This window comes from Oxyura jamaicensis (genome assembly GCF_011077185.1).
Source record: "Oxyura jamaicensis isolate SHBP4307 breed ruddy duck chromosome 2 unlocalized genomic scaffold, BPBGC_Ojam_1.0 oxy2_random_OJ101570, whole genome shotgun sequence".
Taxonomy (NCBI): Eukaryota; Metazoa; Chordata; class Aves; order Anseriformes; family Anatidae; genus Oxyura; species Oxyura jamaicensis.
The window spans coordinates 33,082-46,126 of record NW_023303574.1 but is presented as its reverse complement, the minus strand read 5'-3'; the positions used below and the strand labels follow the sequence as shown (position 1 = coordinate 46,126).

General features: G+C 39.8%; 1 long non-coding RNA gene across 1 annotated transcript; it reads left to right on the top strand.

Annotated features, from left to right (window-relative positions):
- The first annotated feature begins 4,587 nt into the window (after nucleotides 1–4,587).
- LOC118157050 lies at nucleotides 4,588–12,735 on the top strand. Its single transcript, XR_004746527.1, has 3 exons — nucleotides 4,588–4,736; nucleotides 6,724–6,726; nucleotides 12,698–12,735. It is a non-coding gene; the product is annotated as an uncharacterized LOC118157050 (long non-coding RNA).
- Nucleotides 12,736–13,045: the final 310 nt, after the last annotated feature.

Genomic DNA, 13,045 nt, shown 5'->3' with positions numbered 1-13,045 from the left:
CAACCCTTGAGCCCTTTTCATCGTATTTTCTCCATGTTCCTCTTTGAGGAGGGGGAGTGAGAATGCAGTTGTTGTGGAGCTCGGCCGCCTACTCCAGTAAAACCACTACAGTCAGGAACCTCAGCTTAATAGAAGCTCCTGTGAGAAGGAGGAACAGACCCTTGCTGAGGCTCTTTCTCACATCAGATCTTACCACCTGCCCTTGAACCCAGATGGACAAACTCTTTGCCTTGAGTGCAGTAGCCAAATCCCCAGAAGCAGAGGGACATTCCTAGGACCCTGTCAGGATATCCTGTGGAAGGCAATTGCTTCCATCTTTTACAACCAAGCTAGTGACAAGTGTCTTCTATTTTCACAAGGCTTTGTTAAACAAGTACTGAATGTTTCTTCTAATGCCTGAAGCATGGCCCACACCTGGTTATGCTGTGACCTGGACTACAGTGACCTAAGAGAAATATCTGAGGAAAACAGATCCCCAAATCAGGACACAAAATTACCTTCTTACCAAGTTAGCATGGGGCGTGTCCTGGTTTTAGCTAGGAGACAGTTAATTTTCCTACCAGTAGCTGGTAGGATGCTATGTTTTGGATTTAGGATGAGATTAAAATTGATAACACACTGATGTTTTACTTGTTGCAGAGCAGTGCTTACACTAAGCCAAGGACTTCTCAGCTTCTTGCTCTGTCCTGCCAGCGGGCAGGATAGGGGTGCAGCAAGAGATGAGAGGGGATAGACCCAGGACAGCTGACCCAAACTGGCCAAAGGGGTATTCTATACCATCTGACGTCATGCTGAACAATATATCACCTCTGGGTGGCTAGCTGGGGTGGGGGGGCCGTCTGCTTGGGGGTAGGTTGAGCATCGATCAGTGGGTGGTGAGCAATTGCATTGTGCATCACTTGTTTTGTACATATTATTATTATTATTATTATTATTATTATTTTCTCTGTCCTAATAAACTGTCTCTATCTCAACCCATAGGTTTCAGTTTTTTCTCGTTTCTCTCCCCCCTCCCAGAGAGGGAGGGGGAGGGTGAGCGAATGGCTGTGTGGTGTTTAGCTGCCGGCCGGGTTAAACCACAACAGGGTGATACTACGTGAATCTTTTGAATGACTGCATTTGCCATCTGCTATTCACTTGCAAAGCATTGTGCTTCCGTTTAGGATTCCTCAATGCGTGCAAGCAGTAGCCAGCTACCTTGAACCACAAACAAGAAGGGCATGAGCTATTCCTCTATAAAAGCAGCTCTATTTTGTAATATGGCACCACCATGTGATTGCAATGAGCACTTAATGTTGAAACTAGTAAAAACAGTTTCCCAGTGTACATAAATGATTTTAATCCACCTGGAGCTTGCTTGTCAGTAAGAGATCCTTGTTTGTGCAGATAAACTGATGAGAGAAATTATATTAATCAATGATCATTATTAGCCATTCTTTGGAATATTATTCATAGCAATATTCAGATACTTGCTAATCTAATTAAAGTTCAGTCAGTCTTTACGAATGTGGAAACCTAAAGTTTGCAGTATCTGTGGTGATCTGAAGACTGAATACAGCAATGGAAGTCACTCTCTTTCCTTAACAAGACATACAGCTGGATGGAGTTGGTTTATTGAAGCACAGATCAGCATTCTGACTTTTCAGAATATATTAGAAAGTAATCAAACCTCAAGGCATTATAAACATGCAAATATTAGTTCCCTACTTCTTTTCAGAGTATATTTTTGTAGTAAAAACAAACAAAAAATGCACAGAAAATATTTTTAGTACATTTAAATAAGTTTTGTATCATACAGAATAATGTGAATAACTTCTAAAAATATTTGATGGTAAGTCTGTTAGCATGCCTCTTATATACTACCCAGCCTTTCAATATAAAGTTTATATCTGAAAACATATAAAATGTGTAATTTATACTACTACTTCCCCCTCTCCCCCCCCCCCCCAACTGATTTCTTAATCTCCTAATCTCTTAATCTATTATTTCTTCTCCCAGAAATGTTGCTTACATATTCAAATGTTAAAAATATCTCATAGCAACTGAATTCCCTTCACATCCTGTGCAAGACCACTCTGGAATCCATTGCTGTCAGCATTCCAACTTCCTTGTCAAGAACTGAATGCTCTCAGTTGCTGACAAAACTATATAAAGTGTTCAGTTATTAGGGTCTGCATGTATAATGTTAATAATATAGACTTTTATAAATAGAAATAGAAAACTACTAGGTAGAAGCAAAATCACATTTAAAAGAAAGAAGTACATTTGATGTAGAAGAGAAAAAGCAAGATCTAAAATGCTAACTTGAAAATGGTGTTCTTCTGAGTAGAAAGATACTGTAAGTGATTATCAGATTTTGAAATATAATAAATAAATCTTTGGAACTAGAAGAAGCAAAACTTCCATGACACCTTGCTCAGCAAAAATTAAAATTATATGTTACAAAATTTTTTGTAATGAAATTATTTTGTGAATATAAGTATATTATTATTAATAATAAAATAGTTGATGTAGCTCAGTATATGAGTAGAAATAATTTTGCATTATGTTCTTTGTTTTTATAATAGAAGATTATATTTGTGATATGGAATTCAGTAATTTGTCACTTCAGTTTTGAATCCTCACTTTATGAATTTAAAATGTTAAAAAATCTTTTTAAGATTAATTGCCTTCATGAATGAAGATGTAAATTTAACAGCAAAAAACATATAATGACATACATAAATCAAACATACTATTAATTACAACAAAATTGAATGAACATTATTCTCAACCAATGATAGTTCATTTCAACAGTATTTTGTTGGCTTTGCAAATCTGTGATATTTAAATCAAGGGGCCATCTTTTATCACATAGGTGCAAATCACCTTGAGATAAATTCTTGTTTTACTTTTCTTTCTGATGACTGCACTGGGAGAAATAAGAATATTTGCATGTGTGTCAGAAAGGGAGACGGTCCCGGAGTAACGATGCAACCTTGATGCAAGTATAATCATTCTCCTTTATTGCTTGTTCTAACAGAGTATATATAGACAACTAACTACAGCACGCACCGACAACAACTTATGATTGGTCTAGCTTCTCTCTGCATGCATCTCTAGCTTGTTTCCTCGATATCTCTAATTCAGGGACGTGGGAAACAGTGCAAAGCCACTGTGAATTCCTTTCCCACACATGTGTGGTGTCCCAACTAAATATAATTGCTTTCAAAACTAGATGCCAAGTTTTGGAGGAAATATAATTCCATGAGAAGGAATGGTAATTTTTTAAATGCTGCACTGCTTATACTTTTTTCATATTAAAAACAAAAACTTTTTTTTTTTTTTTTCCCGCTAATTATATTTTAAGATGATTGAGCTAGTTAACTATATTGTTTTCAGAGAGAGGTAATTAACCAAAGTATGGTTATATTTATAATAATGCTTTAGGATAAAGCTTCATATCAACCTGAGCTTAAATGAATTCATGCTAGAAAATTGGGTGTATATTAATAATATAATTTGGTGGACTGATTTAAATATAATTCCTCAGGGGTTCAAGATGACAAATTCAGCAACTGATCTATTGACCTCTATTTGTTCTGGCAATTGGGTCAATTTATAGAAGACACAGGATAGTTTCTGTATGCTAACAATCAGGTACTTCAGTATTTTGCTTGCCTGCTATGCTAAGCTTTTTGACATAATACTGGATCTATTCCTGAACGAATATTTTGAAGTAATTCCCTGAAAACAGCTCATTAATGAGAATGCACTCCTTGTACTATTAAAACCCGACATCATCTCTTTTTAAAGTTTCCACACATTGTTTGACCAAACCAAGCTAAGGAATGGACAAAGTATGAAGCTTGTTCTGGGCAAAAGAAATCAGAGCTTGTATGTGGAGGTAATATTACTAGTCTAGTTTAAGTGTTAACAATCCAATCAAAATAAAACTGATAATAATATTATAAATGCAAGCGGCTTCTGGTGACAACACTCCTAGTTCTGTAAGAAATTGTAAGAGAAATCTAAAACAAACAAAGAAAAAAGCTTAGTTTCATTCCTTTACTCTGATCTTACTTTTGCCTATACAGTGTTCTTTTGAACCTTTATGTCAACAATATTTGTTAAGGAGAAAGATGAGGAATGTCATCTGATTGATCACCTGAAGTCATTTAGCAGCAAAAGAATGCAGTTTATGGTGGACGCCTTCATCCTCAGCCTTAAGTCTGCTTAGGACTCCTTTTTAGTTGATGATACTAAACTAGACTGGGAGGTGCTGTTGACGGGGGGATGCTCTGGAGGGACTCGCAGAGAGGGATCTAGACATATTAGAGCACTGGGCAATCATCAAGCATATGAAGTTCAACAAAGATCAGTTCTGGGTTCTGCACTTGGGATGGAGTAATGCAGGAAAAATGTACAGACTGGGAGATGAGTGGCTGGAGAGATGCACAGAAGAAAGGGATCTGGGGGTGTTTGTTGACAGTAGGCTTAACATGAGTCAGCAGTGTACCCAGGCAGCCAAGTGGACAAATCACATTTTGGGGTGCATTAAACACAGCATATCTAGTTGGTCAAAAGAGGTGATTCTTGTATTATATTTAACACTGGTGTGGCCTCACCTAGAATATGATGTGCAGTTCTGGGCTCCACAATGTAAAAAGGATGTTAAGGTACTTGAAAGTGTCCAGAGGAGGGCAACAAAACTGGTAAAAGGGCAGGAAGGCATGTCCTATGAAGAGAGGATGAGAGTGCTTGGTCTGTCTAGAAGAAGAGAAAGATTAGAGCTGACCTCATAGCTCTCTATAACTTCCTGAGGAGGGTAAGTGGAGAGGTAGGTGCCATCTTCTTTTCCCCTGTACCTGTTGACAGGGAACAGCATAAAGATGTCCCAGGCAAGGTTCAGACTGGATATTAGGAAAAAAAATATTTTCTGTGAGGGTGGTCAAGCACTGTAACAGGCTTTCTAGAGATATGGTTGATGTCCCATGCCTGTCAGTGTTCACAAGGCATTTAGATAATTCCCTCAGTAACATTTTTTAACTTTTAGTTAGTCCTGAAGTGGTCAATCAGTTGGACTAGATGATCTTCGAAGGTCCCTTCCAACTGAACTATTGTATAGTATCGTGTTTTATCATGTTCTATTCTGTTCTGTTCTGTTCTATTCTATTCTGTTCTGTTCTGTTCTATTCTATGCTATTCTACGCTATTCTATTCTATGCTATTCTATGCTATCCATTGTCTTTCTTATAGTAGCCTCCTTTCTTTAACGTTACAGTTTGAAAGTTGCACCATAGCCTCTCCCAGCCCCAATTCACATGAAGGGCTACTGTGCATGCAGTGGTTACCCAGCATTGCTAGTCCTTTAACATATATAGCAGTTTCAGAGTCAGGTGCAGACAAGGTGGACAACAGTAGTTTCACCATGAAACAATTGTCACAGTTTAAACCCGGTTAAAATATCTCAGCCTGTACTGGGGCCTTTTCTAAAGGATGGGACAAAAATCACAGTGTTGATTATGCTGGAAAGACCTGTGGAGTCGAATCTCCCACATATAACAAACTAAACTGAAGATGAAGTGATAATTCAGGTGAGTTTGGAAGAAGGATCAGGGAAGTGTAAAAGTCTATGGCTAGGGTTGAGGAATGCAAGTATTTTTTTCACACTGTAGTTAAAATTTGTATAGACTGTAAGTAGTCTGAACTGAGGATTCAGCTGATTCTTTTACACAGTGTTCTTCAGGAGTTGCCAATTGTATATGCTTATTTCAAACCACACAGCATTCATTCATGCAAATTGTCTCCTGGAGTCTGAAGATCCATGTCCTTCACACTAAAAATTGCATTTGAAAAATAAAATTTAAAGGACCTATAATTTATTTTTAATGTTTTAAAACCCATATCACCCATGACAAGTAAATGTATGTATATGTGTGTTCTGGTTTCTGTATTTTTCTGTATCAATTTCCATTGATATCACTGTTTGCCAGTTGAAATCAAATGAAATATCTGACTGCACTCTTGAGCTGCGTGTACTTTGACATCACAACTGTTCTTAATGGGTTTTCCATGTGCCCAGTGGAATACATTCTGCCATGCTGGAAGCCACATGCATATATAGAATCCTTTTTTTTTTTTTTTTTTTTTTTTTTTTTCCTCTGCTCTATTGCTCTATTCAGGTAATTTTTTGGCACATGCAAATCAAATGCTGTCCAATGGAGATGCACTTGAAATAATGGGGCAATGAAGTCTCAGAGGAGGGAGCTTCTAAAGCATGAGGAGGAGGTTTCAAATCAATTTGCATATTGGCAATCTAAATGCACATTGTCTTGGCAAATAACATGCACTGACATGGAAAAAAAAATCTCTCTTACAGGCACAATGTGACTGAAAGATGCATAACAGTGTAGATAGACCAAAGATGAACTATGAGTGCGCTATAGGTTTACTGAAGGTAAGAGCCAGACCTTCAGTGTCCTCCCTGAGGTTATTACCTTTATGAAGGACAATATGATATATAATCAAGCTCTTGACTACATTATAGTTGTTAACTCCAAATAAGAAAATTGCCACCAGAGTTTCATATGGTCTTCCTGACCTTGCAAATGTATTTATTTTTGAGTCATGTTTGTGTGCTGTGGTGTAAAGATACAATTTAATATATTTTAACCTTACTATGCCTCATGGCTCAAGTATTCATTCAGCTGCCTGACCACATTTTGGTAATGTGTCTGACAGACAGTCTCTACTGACAAAGGTGATAGGAATGTTTTGTATGAAGTGTTTTTATCAAATCCTTGGAAAGGTCTACAGTGTTCAGTCAAGCCATATTATGTGTATATTTCATTTAGATGAAGAAGTTATTATAGGCTGCCTACACATAGAGTAAAGAGAAAGTTCAGTAGAGGGCAATTCAAAACATAAGTCTAACTTTGGTGTTTCTAACGCCTGCCTCTCTCTGTTAACTATAAAAGGATCCTAAAGACCTGACAGTTTCCTATTCAGGTAACAACTTTTCATTGAATCTACTCGTAATTGACACTTTTTTTTTTTTTTTAAATGCATTTATTCGCAGAGTTTTCATAAATATGTATATATATATTTCCCCCAAGATGTATAATTTTTGACAGAGAAAATGGACTCGTGGAAAAGAAGACCACAATAAGTTGCAGTACAAAAATGTTATATATATAAAACCATGGAGTTCACTCAGGAGTTACAGCTCCATCTCACATATATTTTGATGAGGGTTGTAAAAGCTGAGAAACTTTGCATCTGTGATAGCCTGATTCACAATGAGGACTTAAGCAGTAAGTAAATTGCAGAAGTCAGCTAATGATAATCCCTCTCCCTAGATAGCTTAGTGTGTAAGCATAGTTAATGGAAGAAAGTTAAATAGTTTGAAATAACAACATAAAAGTAATGGTATGAAAATAAATGTGGTAAATGGCATAACCACAGTCTAGCTTCAGAAAACAGAAGAGTTTCCCCGGGATTTGCCATGTGCTTTTTAAGAAGTAATTGAGAGCTGATGAAGACTGCTTTCTGTACAGGAAAAGAGGTAAAATGGTTGTATTAAATTCATCTCACCCATAAAATCCATTTCAGTGTCTGCAGGTGCCCTTGTTTAATGGCTTGTCATGGTCCATTTTATTATTATTATTATTTTATTATATTGAATATGGTGCTGAACAGATGCCTGGAAGCTTTATATTTTTCTTATTTGCATCAGTGTACATATTCATGTGTGTGTGTCTGTGTATCTGTGTATGTGTATCAGTGCATGTGGTACATAAAGAAGGGGTGTGCATTTCCATGTGAAGGTTGCCAAGGGCTTCAGCATTTAGGACTAGAGATAGTCATAAGGGAATATATTAAGTTTATGGAAAAAAATCATTTTTCACAATATGTCTCTGATCAAAATTAGATCCAATTCATTAAAAAACAATTCTGCGAACAAGAAGCTTCCCAGTAGCTACTTAATGAAACTGACCTTCTTGTCAATGTTGTTGTTAACGGCATTATGGGGTCTGATGAGAATGCTGATTTTGTTTAGCTTTGTAGCAGGTCCCCACATTAATGGCTGACTCTGTGAATTTAAAGGAAATCACAGAGTTGGGTCTGCTGTAAGAGGCTAGTAATTTTGGCAGTGTTAACTTCAGATGGGTTTTCCTCAGGGACTTAGGGATGAGCCAAACTCCAAATAGAACATGAATTCTTAGATCTTTCAGATGCCAAACATGAAGGGAAACAGCTTAGGCTATGGATACTAAGCTCTCCAGGCTTAGAAGTGAATAGTGATGCAGAAGGTTAAGAAAGTTATTGTAAACAGTAAGAAATCTGAAAAACAAAATTTGTTTGCACACAGTAAATGCCAGGGCATAATAGCTTATAAATACATATATATTCAAAAGTAAACAAATAACAGTATCAATAAATAATAATAATAATAATAATAATAATAATAATAATAATAGACCTGTTGAACTTGATGACTTTGGTGAATACATTTTTTACTACAGACCTGGTCTATGGATCGTCACTGTAATACACTTTAAAATTTGAAAAAGGATTCTGGGACTTTGCTGATGCTAGAAGTACTTAGGGACCAAAGCGTTTTTTTTCCATCCAAACTTACGAGACTTAGGTCTAATAAGTGCTGTAAAAACATTTACTAGAAAGCAAAGTTTTCAGGTGTTCCAGAAGTGAAATACTCACTGACTTTCACATTTAATTTAAGAGTTTTCTAAGCAGTTGAAAGTAAGCCCGGCTGCAGAAATTCCTGAGAAGATAGGTACATATAGGTACATATAGCTCTTCATTATGATACGAACAAAGTTTTATGTATATCTACTCTTTTTATTCATTAATTTGTTCTTATTCCTGAGATGTATCTAATCCGCTAAGATTATTCAATGCACACCTGAAAAGAGTTAAGCCTCTCATTTTGTCTCCAAATTCATGCAATTACCGACAGATAAAGACATTGAACAATCTCTGCAATCAACAGCCATTAAAAGCTCCTTCACTTTCCTCTGTGGTGGCACACAGACTACTAGAAAAGTATCTACTAGAAGATTATGTATAAGGACAATGTAAGGACACAGGAGTCTGGCAACATACTTGAAGTCTGAATTTAAATATCTCACTTTTGGAGAGCGAAGGAGGTTAATGTCTCTGTTGTCCTCCTAGGCTCCCTGTTTTTGCTTCCACCCTTTGCAGGCTACCTATTTGTGTTTGATTTTGGCCAGGAGCATCTTGTGCATCCATGCAGGCCTCCTGGCATTTTGCTTGACTCCCTTGTTGAGAAGCATCATTCTTGAGCTTGGATCTGTGAATGTAACCAGCTTTCTTGGGCCCCTCTTTCATCCAGGGCTTTATCCCACATTACTCTATGAAGGATCACCTTTGATATGCTGGCAACAGTCCTCTTAATGCAGCCTAGAATACCTGCACACATGCATGTATACATACATGCACAAACACATACATGCACGTATGCAAATGTACTACACAACTTTCATGTTGAGATATTCCCTATGTAAAAACAAAGAAGTTTCAATTGTTTATTCATCTAAGTGCATAGTTTAGATCTTGATCCTAGTCTGAGAAGTAAATCATCAAAATAAACAAACTAACAAACAAATAAATAATCACTGGAAAGCAATCAAATTCATGTGAGTGCTTAAAGACCATAGATAACAGAGTATATTTCAGAGAATGTTCAGCTGTCTAAATCATGCCACCAAGCAGAAGATAGATATTTAAATAGTGCTGAAGGACTGGCAAGCTTCACAATCTAAGCAATATTCCAGATATTTACATTGAGTGCTATACAAAGTACATGTGGAAAGTGTTTTAATTCCTTTTACTCATCAGTTAGACAATTTAACCATTATTAAAAAAAAAAATATGTTACTATATATGCTATATACTGTGTGGAAGTTTAAAGTTAACTAGGGAAGTTTAATCACAGCTTCATCAGTACTGAGTAGATAGCCTTGCAGGAGGTGACATTCTGCCCAGGTAATATATATACAAAAAAGAATACAAAAAGAGACAGGAAGAGAAAATGTATGTATAAATAAACAACATGTAAAAATGACACTAGTTATGGTCATTCACTTCTTGTTTACATAAACTCGTGTATGTTCCATTCAACAGTTAGACGTATTAGACAGTTAGACGTAGCTGAAAGAAGGCTTGTTGGAGGTGTGCCGGGGGAACAATGGCAAGGCCAGGGGAGAAGGCAATGGCCCAACTGAAGTGCATCTACACTAATGCACGCAGCATGGGTAGCAAACAAGAGGAGCTGGAAGCCATCGCGCAGCAGGAAGGCTATAACGGAAACGTGGTGGGACCACTCTCATGACTGGAATGCTGCAATCACTGGCTATAGGCTCTTCAGAAGGGACAGGCAGCACAGAAGGGGTGGTGGAGGGGCTCTCTATATTAGAGAGTGTTTTGGTGTGGAACTTGAGACTGGGAATGATAAGGTAGAGTCCCTATGGGTTAGGATCAGTGGGAAGGCCAACAAGGCAGGCATACTGATGGGGTTCTGTTACAGACCGCCAAACCAGGATGAGGGGATGGATGAGGAGTTCTACAGGCAGCTGGCGGAAGTTGCGAAATCATCAGCGCTTGTTCTTGTGGGGGACTTCAGCTTCCCAGACATATCCTGGAAACACAACACAGCCTAGAGAAAGCAGTCCAGGAGGTTTCTGGAGAGCATGGAAGATAACTTCCTGATGCAGCTGGTTGGCGAGCCTACCAGGGGAGGTGCCCCACTAGACCTTCTGTTCATTAACAGAGAAGGACTGGTGGGAGACGTGCTGGTCGGGGGCTGTCTTGGGCAGAGTGACCACAAAATGGTAGAGTTCTCAATACTCAGCGAAGTCAGGAAGGGGATCAGTAAAACCGCTGTCTTGGACTTCCGGAGGGATGACTTTGAGCTGTTCAAGACACTGGTTGGCAGAGTCCCTTGGGAGGCGGTACTGAAAGACAGAGGAGCCCAGGAAGGCTGGGCACTCTTCAAGAAAGAAATCTTAATGGTTCAGGAGCGGTCTGTCCCCACTTTCCCAAAGAAGAGACGGCATGGTAGAAGACCGGCCTGGCTGAACAGAGGGTTGTTGCTTATTTTAGGAGAAAAAAGAGGGTTTATAATCTTTGGAAAAGACGATGGGCCACTCAGGAGAACTATAAGGATGTTGCAAGACTGTGCAGGGACAAAATCAGAAAGGCCAAAGCTCATCTGGAGCTCAATCTGGTTACTGCCGTTAAAGATAACAAAAAATGTTTTTATAAATACATCAGCACAAAAAGGAGGACTAAGGAGAATCTCCACCCTCTACTGGATGCAGGGGGAAACTTAGTTACAAGAGATGAGGAAAAGGCTGAGATGCTTAATGCCTTCTTTGCCTCAGTCTATAGCACCAAAACCAGTTGTTCTCTGTATACCCAGTACCCTGAGCTGGTGGAAGGGGATGGGGAGCAGAATGTGGCCCTCACAATCCATGAGGAAATGGTTAGTGACCTGCTACAACATTTGGATGTACGCAAGTCGTTGGGGCTGGATGGGATCCACCCGAGGGAACTGAGAGAACTGGCGGAAGATCTGGTCAAGCCGCTTTCCATCATTTATCGGCAGTCCTGTCTATCAGGGGAGGTCCCACTTGACTGGCGGCTAGCAAACGTGACACCCATCTACAAGAAGGGCCAGAGGGAAGACCCAGGGAACTGTAGGCCTGTTAGTTTGACCTCAGTGCCAGGGAAGCTCATGGAGCAGATTATCTTGAGTGTCATCACGTGGCATTTGCAGGGTAAGCAGGCGATCAGACCCAGTCAGCATGGGTTTATGAAAGGCAGGTCCTGCTTCATGAAATTGTTCTCCTTCTATAACAAAGTGACACGCTTAGTGGTTGAGGGAAAGGCTGTGGATGTGGTCTACCTTGATTTCAGTAAGGCTTTTGACACCATTTCCCACAACATTCTCCTCAAGAAACTGGCTGCTCATGGCTTGGACTGGCGTATGCTTTGTTGGATTAAAAACTGGCTGGATAGCTGGGCCCAGAGAGTTGTGGTGAATGGAGTCAAATCCAGTTGTAGGCCGGTCACTAGTGGAGTCCCCCAGGGCTCGGTACTGGGGCCAGTCCTCTTTAACATCTTCACCGATGATCTGGATGAGGGGATCGAGTGCACCCTCAGGAATTTTACAGACGACACCAAGTTAGGTGCATGTGTCGATCTGCTTGAGGGTAGGAAGGCTCTGCAGAAGGATCTGGATAGGCTGGACCGATGGGCTGAGGCCAACGGTATGAAATTCAACAAGGCCAAGTGCCGGGTCCTGCACCTGGGGCACAACAACCCCAAACAGAGCTACAGGCTGGGAGATGTGTGGTTAGAAAGCTGCCTGGCAGAGAAGGACCTGGGAGTATTTGTTGACAGTCGGCTGAATATGAGCCAGCAGTGTGCTCAGGCGGCCAAGAAGGCCAGCAGCATCCTGGCTTGTATAAGAAACAGCGTGGCCAGCAGGTCCAGGGAAGTGATTGTCCCCCTGTACTCGGCTCTGGTGAGGCCGCACCTCGAGTACTGTGTTCAGTTTTGGGCCCCTCACTACAAGAAGGACATGGAGGTGCTTGAGAGAGTCCAGAGAAGGGGAATGAAGCTGGTGAAGGGTCTGGAGAACAAGTCTTACGAGGAGCGGCTGAGGGAGCTGGGATTGTTCAGTCTGGAGAAGCGGAGGCTCAGGGGTGACCTTATTGTTCTCTATAGGTACATTAAAGGAGGCTGTAGTGAGGTGGCGGTTGGTCTATTCTCCCACATGCCTGGTGACAGGACGAGAGGGAGAGGGTTAAAGTTGCACCAGGGGAGGTTTAGGTTGGATATTAGGAAGAACTTCTTTACTGCATGGGTTGTTAGTCACTGGAATAGGCTGCCCAGGGAAGTGGTTGAGTCACCATCCCTGGAGGTCTTTAAAAGACATTTAGATGTAGAGCTTAGGGATATGGTTTAGTGGAGGACTTGTTAGTGTTAGGTCAGAGGTTGGCCTCGGTGATCTTGG